Source organism: Equus caballus, chromosome 18 (genome assembly GCF_041296265.1).
Source record: "Equus caballus isolate H_3958 breed thoroughbred chromosome 18, TB-T2T, whole genome shotgun sequence".
Lineage (NCBI taxonomy): Eukaryota > Metazoa > Chordata > Mammalia > Perissodactyla > Equidae > Equus > Equus caballus.
The window spans coordinates 258,345-268,815 of record NC_091701.1 but is presented as its reverse complement, the minus strand read 5'-3'; positions in this window follow the sequence as shown (position 1 = coordinate 268,815).

The window sequence follows — 10,471 nt, the reverse complement described above, 5'->3', positions numbered from 1 at the left end:
TAATACATGTTTACTTAATTCTCTAGGCTAAGCTATAATAATAAAAATGGAATGAATATTTGATTGTAAAAGTGCTGTGGTGAATATTTTGTATATACTTTGTAATATTGATTTAGGGACAGATTTTCCAAGCATGCCCAAAGAGAGGAATGTTAGTAAAATTTTGAGAGTCCACTGGATAATTATTGTAATCATCCTAATCACTTGAATGCAAATCAATTAATAAAAGTAAATCCTAGACAAAGATTTGATAGACTTATTTTAACAAATATAATGAGACTGCATTACAGCCTGCTTAATTAGAATCTCTAGAAAGCTTTTGTTTATGTCTGTGGAGGATTTTCACACAGCCAGTGCATGGACTAAGATTTGAGAGTCAGTGCCTAATAACCAGTATAATAATGCAAATAATAACTAATGGATACTTAATCCATGCCATAAGCCATGCACCAGGCCAAGCACTTCAGATTAATTATCTCCTTTCACATTCATAACAATCCAATGGTGTAGGTACTGTTACTATTCCTGTTTTATATGTGAGGGAACTGACGTTTAGATAGGTCAAGTTACGTGCTCAAGGTCACATGGTAGGACTTGAGCTCACGAAACAGACAAACAGCTTTTCAGCCTCTAGCTGTAACCATCAATTATATACAGAGGGCCAAGGAACATGTTAAATGGCACCATGGGGATTCAATCAGAAAACTCCAGAATGTGGGAAATTACATGACATAAATGACTTGGGGTTTTTTTGACAATCAAAATGAATGAAACAGAGAGGGAAGAGAGACTTGTAGATCAGCACTGTGCTATAACACTTTGTGCAGTCGTGGAAATGTTCCATATCTGCACTATCCATGCGACTATTTGGCACTTGAAATGTGGCTGTTGCAACGGAGGAACTGAATTTTTAATTTTATTTAATTTGAATTAATTTGTGTTTAAATTTAAATGGATACATGTGGCTAGTGGCTACCATGTTGAACAGTGTAGTTATAGATTAGACTAAAGAGACAGGTCAGTCAAATGCTATGTGTAGACCTTATTTAAATCCTGAGTCAAACAAAATAATTCTAAAAAGATTTTATGAGACAACTGGGAAATGGCCACTGACTAGGTATGTGTTAAAATTTTTAAGTAGGATAATGGCTTTATGGTTATGCTTTTAAAAAAGAGACTTTACCTTTTAGAGATACACACTAAAATATGTAAGCATGGGGATGATATGACATCTGGAATTTGCTGTATAAGATTCCTTTGGGGGCAAGAGAGAGTACTGGTTGGAGTATAGATGAATATCACTGACCGTGAATGGATGATTGTTGAAGCTGGGTGATGGGCACATGAGGGTACAACTGTCTTCTCTCAACCTTAGAATAGGTTTGAAATTTTCAACAATTAAAAATTGTAAAAGATATTTGCGTAGTGCTTTTCCATGTATTATCTCATTTAATCATCAGAATTTAGGAAGCGACTGGAACGACTGTTTACAGATGAAGAATCCGAGGCTCAGAGAGATTAGGTAACGTGCCCGAGGTCACACAGCTAGTTGAAGGCCTAGACTCAAATCCAAGCAATCTACCTCCAAATGTTGTGATTCCATCTCCTCATACTCTGTGTGACAAGCTGTGTCATTGTCATGGGTTGCTTAACGGTGAATGAAGCAGGAAGGGTGAGGGAAACAGAGTAAACACCATTGCTCTCATTCAGAATGATGGCTTTGCAGCACGTGCTCCTCTAATTAGGAAGAGATGAACGTCAGCCACCAGCTGCATGAGCTGATTAGTGAGCACAGAGAGAGAATGCTGCTGAACAGGATTAATTTGTAAGTTCCAGCTGTGAAAGAGGCTTTATAACCTTTTTCTATATACCACCAATGATGATACTAAAAGCCATTTAAGACATTAAGTCCATTGACTGCAATTGCTCTTCTCAGGACTCAAAGGTTATATTATGCTCCTTTTCCTTCAAAATATAGTCAATATGTGCTGAGGAAAATTTTTTCAGGGTAGTATCTGAAACAAAAGACAAGTAACTCGTATTTGATCTTGTTAATGCATCTATTCTCAAATTAAATGATTTTGGTCTTTAATTTCTTATGCCTTCCTCAAAGGCCTTGGTGCCTATCGGCATATGATGACACGTTAACGTTTCCTACATAAAAGATTTCACAGCAGAGGCACAGCTCGGCCAATGCTTTTAGGCAATATTTTCACTCCTTGACAATTATGATACAGTGAAGTATCTTTCTTAAGCTAATAAATTAACCACTTAGTATCTGTGGGAACTACAAACAAGAGAGATGAATATACTGATTATTACCCTTCGTATCCGGATCTTTGTCTAGGCTTCACTGCTTACTGGTTGTAGCCTATGATAGTAGTCACTCAGCACTCGAGTGAAGAGTCACATGTAGCTTCATCTCTAAAATTATTGGCAAATATTTGCGTAGATCTGTTGGAATGTAATAAAAGGGACAAAATATTAATGGCCTAATAATGACGGGATGCAGGAAAAAGGGTTATGAATTGCATCTTGAAGCAATTAAACTGTGTCCCATAGAATTTTATTCCTGGGCTGAGAGTAACGGCCTTGAAGCACTGAGCCTTCTTGCTCACAACAACTGCCTGCTTCCCAAGCAGCTGCTCTGAATCCATCTCCATCATCTCAAGCAGCCGTCATTCCCTCCTCAGGTCTGAGCTGACCCATCTCACCTGAGAGCTGGAGTTGCAGGAAGGCACGAGGCAGGAATTGGAGTCAGAAGGCAAATGGCAAGCGCAGATTTATGGAATGGTGAGTTCCAATAATTAAGTAACCAAAATGTCATACAGAAATGAGAGGTGCTGCCACACAAATTGTAACCATGAGTGCCTTGGAGTTTGCTGAGGAGAGAATAGGATTACGAAGACTTTACCCTAATGGTCTAAGAAGGCTTTGTAAACTACAGATGTCTTTCCACGTGCTTTGAGTCGAGACTTGTTTTCTTCACGTTCTTATTAAAAAATCCACCTCTGGCCAAAAGGGTTTAAAGACTTTAGCACCTTCTAAAGATCGTGAAAATTGAAAATCAAAATGACTTTCCTTATGTAGGCTCCAAACTTTTCTAAAGTATTTGAGTTCTCTTCAAAGGAAATTTCACACATAATTTGGAGGAATGCACGTGTTGAGGTAAAGATTCTTCTTTTAGGGACATTTAGATGGTGAAAGAAAGTAAGCCCTACCCCACAGATAGTGCAATAAACCATTATTAGATCTTATACTGTTATTAAATAATATGTTTTACAAAAAAGATTGAACACCTAAAATAAGAACATACCTCTGATTGTTCCAGAAGTAAAAATATCATCAATTTGTATCAAAAAGCTCTTCCTGATTGACCACACCTGCTATGTTCCTTGTTCACTGTGTAGTTTATTGCTTATTGCTACAGGACGGCTCTGCAGATGTCACGTCTGGTTATGCGACAGGTTTGGAGTTTTAGTTTACTTTTGGCTGGGATGGCATGACAAAGTTTAATGTCTTGCATAAGCTTAACATTTCAAAAATTTTTAGCCTGAACTTTGTTACATCTAGGACTTTCCTGAAACTTTGACCTGATAATGAGGAGAAAGTGAACATTATTCAAAAGAAGTAGGACAAGGAAGATAGGGAGAAAGGAGCATCAGTACTAAAGCCTCCAGATCAATCTTCACCCTCGACCTGATACGGTTATTAATGCTGCATTAGACAACCCGGCTCTGGGCAGTGAGCAGAAGCCTTTCAACGAAGACGTCTGGCTGCTACACACACTGTTTAGCATGGTTTCCCAATCGCAGGTTTCTGAATTTAATTTAACCTCACTGTTAGCCTCCCTTAATATCTGGCAGAGAAAGTGTTGCACAGTCTGGATAGAATCCTGCTGCAGGATTACCAGATTTCTGGACTATTAGTACTATTCTCCTTTAATGTCATCGTTGTGAAACAAAATGAACAACCTCAAAACTATATTTGCAAGTTAAGCTACAGTAACCATTTACTGCCAAAACTAAACGTGACCAAAAACCTCTAAACATGACAAAACACACACACACACACACACACACATGGGCTAGGAGCCATAAGGCAATAGTTTGATAAATTATACTACTATCAAAATCATACAACTCCCAAACACAAAGGATACACACAAGAGACAGAAAGGATGTGGGTAAGAGGAATCCTCACTTACTACTAGGGAAAAGTATGAACTCTATGAGACAACCACGCTGAAGAATACTTCACAATAGCCAGTAAGGAGGGTGCAGGACTCACAAACCAACAGCCTCCCTTGTAGACAGACACACTAGGGAAATCCTAGGACACGTGCACAAGGAGATATGTCAATGCAGCATTGTTTTTACTAAAGGAAAAAGGAATAATCTAAATGTTTATTAATTTTAAAATAGAAAAATATATTCACAAAAGGGACTGCTATTCGTGGGTTAAAAGGAATACTCTCAATCTATATGCATCCACATGGATAAATTTTGAAGTCATAGTGAATAACCATGCTGAATTGCAGAATGATATGCACAGTCTGGTGCAATTTATAGAAACTTTATAATTTTAAAAAATTATATATATACATTTTTAAAGAAACAGATCTATGAAAAAGTATAAAACCATGGGAGTGTACTGTTTAAGGTGTTGTCAAAATCACAGGTGACTCCCTTGTTTAGGCCAAGCCCAATTTGGGTTCTTTTAAAAATAAGCAATGAGGTAGAAGTTTCAGAATATCAAAAGACTACAGAGTATTCAGAAGTTTTTTTTTACTGTCCTTTAATTCTTTCTGCAAAAACATTCAGACATGAGCACATTGGTTCCATCACCCTCCTCAGGAAATGTCTTCATTTGTCATGTGCCTGAGCAGATAGGAATGCCCCAGCCCACCTGCTTGCAACCTTTCATAGAGGCTGACGTTAGGGCTTTGACCCCAGCTAAAGTCTGCTCCAAAGTGGGCAGAAAGAGGTATTATGGCCTTTTTCAAATGAACCTCTCCTAGGGTCAAAATAAATTATTGTATAATATATAATATATCCAATCACAACTCAACGACCTCCTTTGAGGCAAGTTTAATGGGCAGATTCTTCTCTGTTCTTTATCAGCAACATCAGTCAGAAGGTGGCACAGTTTGTGAACAGCTTCTCATGGGAGCTTTGCGAGCCTCACTGTTGCAACGATGTGAACCTGGTCTCTCTTGGAAAGATGCTTGCAGATCCCGGGAAGGCTTACTTGAGAACAACTGTCCACAGACAATTCATTATTGCTGTCTTTTTTTCTTCTGAAAGACACAGGAAAATATTTAAACCTTTGGTGCATGTGAGGGGGTTTTCAGGTGAACAAAGGGTCTCCACAAACGATGCATGTCACCTTTGAGGTGGTGGTCACCTGTGGGGAGACATGGAGAAGAACGGCATCAGTGAGAGTGGAAAGAAGCTTCAACTGTACCTGTAACATTTTATTCTTTAAAAGACAAAGCTGAAGCAAATATTGCAAAATTACGGTAACATTTTAAAACTGGATGGTGGACATATAGGTGCTATTATATAATTCTCTCCTGCTTTCTGTACACTTGAAATATTATACTTAAAAAAATGATAAAGAAACAAAGCAATGCTGAAGGGTGAACAACAAACTTGGAAAAATATATTCAGAACATGTATGGGTGCGGGCCCTGTGGCCGAGAGGTTAAGTTCATGTGCTCATCTTTGGCAGCCTGGGGTTTGCTGGTTCGGATCCTGGGTGTGGACCTACACACTGCTCACCAGGCCATGCTGCGGTAGCATCCCACATAGAAGAACTAGAATGACTTGGAACTAGGATATACAATTACGTACTGGGGCTTTGGGGAGAAAAAAAATACAGGAAGATTGGTAACAGGTGTTAGCTTAGGGCCACTCTTGCTCACCAAAAGAAAAGGAAAAGCATACTTAAAAAAAAAAGAACATGTATGAGAAAAGGGTCTATTTTCCTGATATGTAAAGACAAATCAATAAGGATAAGATAAATGACCCAAGAGAAAAATCTGTGGAGGATATGAATGGGGAATTTATAGAAAAATAGCTAATGAATTTATAAAATATATAGCCTAAATATATATGAATCTCTCTCCATGTGTGTCTATGTGTGTGTATACACTCATCAAACAAATGCAAATTGAGAAAACAATACTGCTTTTCACTATCATATTGGCAAAATTTCTTATATTTGGCAAAACACAGTGTTACTAATGGTGGAGAAGAAACATTCTCATGTGTTTTTGAGAAGACTGTATTGGTATAATCATTCTGGAAGGCAACATTTTTTACATTCCCTTTGAAAGACCAATTCCATTTCTAGGGTTTTTTTCCTTTGGATATAATTGCATGAATGCACACAGATATATGTATAAAGGTATTGTTTATCATAGTAAAAAATTGAAGAGAAAATAAATTTTCACCAGTGGAAGACAGATCAAATTGATGATGATACATCCAATTGCAGAATAGTCTGTATCAACAAATGAAGATCTCCACAATACAACATAAGTTTAGAATGAGCAAGTGGTGGAACCATGTATACAATACAATTCGATTTGCATGAAAGGCATGCGTTATACACACGTGTGCACCCAAATGTCTGAACGCAGCATCACAGTGATTACCTCCGGGGCATGAAACTGGAGGTTGGGAACAGGCAAGAAACCTTTTCTTTCCTCTTAGACTTTTATTGCATCAGTTAGGACTCTATGCTGCAAATGACGGAAAATGGAAACTCAACCTGCTCTAAGAAGTGGGTGGATTTGCTGGCTTAATGTAACTGAAAAATCTGTGGGGAGTTTCAGTTCATCTTGAATCACGGCTCTGCAATGTCACCAGGATGCTTTTCCTGGGTCATGACTTCATCTTTTGCGTATGTGAATGGTGCCCTCTAGGGGTGTGTACCTGATGGCCCTGATCATCTGGATAGCTCCCCTATCCATTACCAAAGGCAAGGGGGAATGCTTCCCTTTTCCAGAAGCCTCTACTTACTGGCTCTCAAGGGTTCATCAGTTCTAATTGGATTGTATACCAATCTTTGAATCAAACATCATCAATCGTGGCAATGGGCTTGTGGATCAATTCCAGGCAAACAAATTAATATAAAATGGAGTCTGGATGGTTTCCCAAAAGAAAGAGGGATGCTGGGCAGCAAAGAGCAGATATCCACTATTGCTAGATAATGTTTTCCCAAGGGCATGTAATTATCTGTCTGTCTTATCTATCTATCTATCTATCTTTCTATCTATCTATCTATCTATCTATTTTACAGTCCACTAGGGCCTAGACTCTGAGCTCCACAGGAAGGGACTATGTTTGTGTCACTCATTATCTGTCCTTTGGGTCTAAGACGGGTTCCTGGAACATGATAGGTGGTCAGATAATATTTGTAGAATAAAAACAAAATGAAACAACCTACATTGCAACCTGACTCCTAATCACTGTCTACAGATTAAGAAAACTTAGTCACAGAATGAGCATCCTCAAGGCTATCTTTCACAATATTTTCATCCCAAGTGATCAGAAGAGAGGCTGATGTAGTGAGAGAGACACAATTTTTAGGAGAAACACTGATGGCTCTTTTAAACATTTGCTGATACTGCTTTTTGTTGATAGAAATTATTTGATACATTGTGTGAATTCATTACTCCTGAACTATTGCAATAATGGTTGAACTCAGCTAATTCACTTACTCTATTGTTCAAATAGCTTAGGGTCAGGCTAATTTAAGACTTTTCTTCTTCTTTCTCTTCCCTTTCCTTGGCCCTCCTTTGGGTACTCCCCTCACCGGGCCACCGAGAACTGCTTCTGCCTGTGCAGCTTGCCACATATTTACGGTTGCCAGATAAAATACAGGACGCTCAGTAATGTGTGAATTTCAGATAAACAGCGCATTATTTTTCAGTACGTGTATGTCCCAGATATTGCATGGGACCAGATATTACATGGGGTATGCTTATCTAAAAGATTATTCATTGTTTATCAGAGTTCACATGTAACTGAGCATCCAGTGTTTTTATTTGCTGTAATTTCTTATTTTTATTTGCTAAATCTGGCAACTCTACACATAATGCCGGCTACCTGCAACTACTTTCAGTTTCCCAAAGGGTAAACCCCTGGGCTTTCTGGACCATGAAATAGCTGATTATTGGATTTTTACTTGTTAGTATGGCTCTTTTATACTTAAAGAGCAATCCTAAAGTAAACCCGTGTGTAACCACCCCCCAGGTGAAGAAACATAGCAGAACGATGCCAGTACCTTAGCGCCATCTGTGGTTCTTTCCTATATCAGCATCCTCCTCCCTCCCTTGAGGGGTAACGACTGGCTTTTTTCATCATTCTCTGGCATCTCTTTAGGTTTGCCACCTGTGTAAGCATGCATAACGATATAGCTCCTTTTGACTACCTTTGATAGTTTCTTTGTGACTTGTTTCTTTCACCCAACCTTGCACTTGTGAGGTTTATCCATGTTTATGAGTGCCGCTGTGCTTCCTTACTTGACATTGCTGCACAGTGTTCCAAAATGTGATCATACCCATGATTATCCATCCATTGTACTGTTGTGCGGTTGATGGGACAGTTTTAACTTAAGTTGAAAATTTTAGAATGTTTTAAATTTATTGCAGGAAACTAAAATAACTACCATAAAATAGTTTCATACCGTTTAGGGAAATTTCTAATACTTAGTACTCCTCTGAAAATTTCTGTTGCTATATTCAATAATTGGGCAAAGTTTAGAGGCTTATATAAAATGGTTCTCATTTATATTCACAAGTTGTTTTTTATTGTTGTATAAGAGACATATAGTAAAATGCACAAATCTTAAATATATATCTTGATGAATTTTTACATATGTATATACCTGTGTAACCATCACCCAGATCAAGATCTAGAACGTTTCCAGCATCCTTTTACTATGACTGTCTTGCAGCTCTTTTATTTCCTGTTGCTACCTACAAGATAGCTGTTGTCTAAATTTTTGGACATGCCCAATACAAGTCTGTATGATGATGGGTTTTGGGCTTTCAGGTGCACCACATGGTGAGTCTGCACAATGCTAAGTGGTTCCTTTAGAGAAGGGCTCAAGCCATTCGATTTCCAAAAGGAAAAGTGATAATACAGATGCTGATGGGGCTAACAAAGTAGATGAACTAATGTTTCTATTAAATAAAAAAATATTTATCTTCCAAAAGGAGGATTTAAGATCAGGCAGATAGTAACATCACATGTCTTTATAGTTAAATTGAACATATAACTCTCTGCTTGTGTATTTATCATATAAAGAAAAAACTGACTTATTGCAAATATTATCACCCACTAGCTGTAAAATGCCTTGAACCTGGTGATGTGTAGAAAGTATAAGAATAAAGTTACATGCAAGCAATTTATTCAAAACTTTGAACTTATTGATATATTTTTTATTACTATACTGTATTCTGTATACTACTCTGTATTCTGACCACAAATTGCTGTGATTCCCCTCAGAATTATGCCACTCTCTAATGGCTACATAACAGCAATGTCTCTTAAAATATACCCAGTGGCACAGTGGTTAAGTTTGCACCCTCCACTTCAGCGGCCCAGGGTTCACCTGTTGGGATCCCGGGTGCAGACAAGGCACCACTTGGCAAGCCATGCTGTGGCAGGCATCCCACATATAAAGTAGAGGAAGATGGGCATGAATGTTAGCTTAGGGCCAGTCTTCCTCAGCAAAAAGAGGGGGATTGGCTCAGGGCTAATCTGCCTAAAAAAAAAATATATATATATATATATGCACTCTGAAATTTATTTATTTATTTATATTTTAATTGCAGTAACATTGGATTATAACATTATATAGCTTTTGGATGTACATCATAATATATTTCGAATTCTGTGTAGATTACATCCTGTTCACCACCGCAAAATTAATTATAGTCCATCCCCTCACATGTCAGCCTAATCACCCCTTTTGCCCTCCCCTCCTTTCCCTATGGCAACCACCAATCCAATCTCCATTGCTATGTGTTTGTTTGTCATTGCTTTTATCTTCTACTTATGAGTGAGGTCATACGGTATTTGACTTTCTCGCTCTGACTAATTTCACTCAGCAGAATACCCTCAAGGACCATCCATGTTGTCAGAAATGGCCATGTTTCATCATTTCTTATGGCTGAGTAGTATTCCACTGTGTATAAATACCACATCTTGTTTATCCATTCATCCCTTGATGGGCACCTAGGTTGCTCCCAAGTCTTGGCTATTGTGTATAATGCTGCAATGAACATAGGGGTGCATGCATCTTTATGCTTTTGTATTTTCAAGTTCTTTGGATGAATACCCTGCAGCAGAATAGCTGGATCATATGGTAGATCTATTCTTAATTTTCTGAGGATACTCCATACTGCTTTCCATAGTGGCTGCACCAGTTTGCACTCCCACCAGCAGTGTACAAG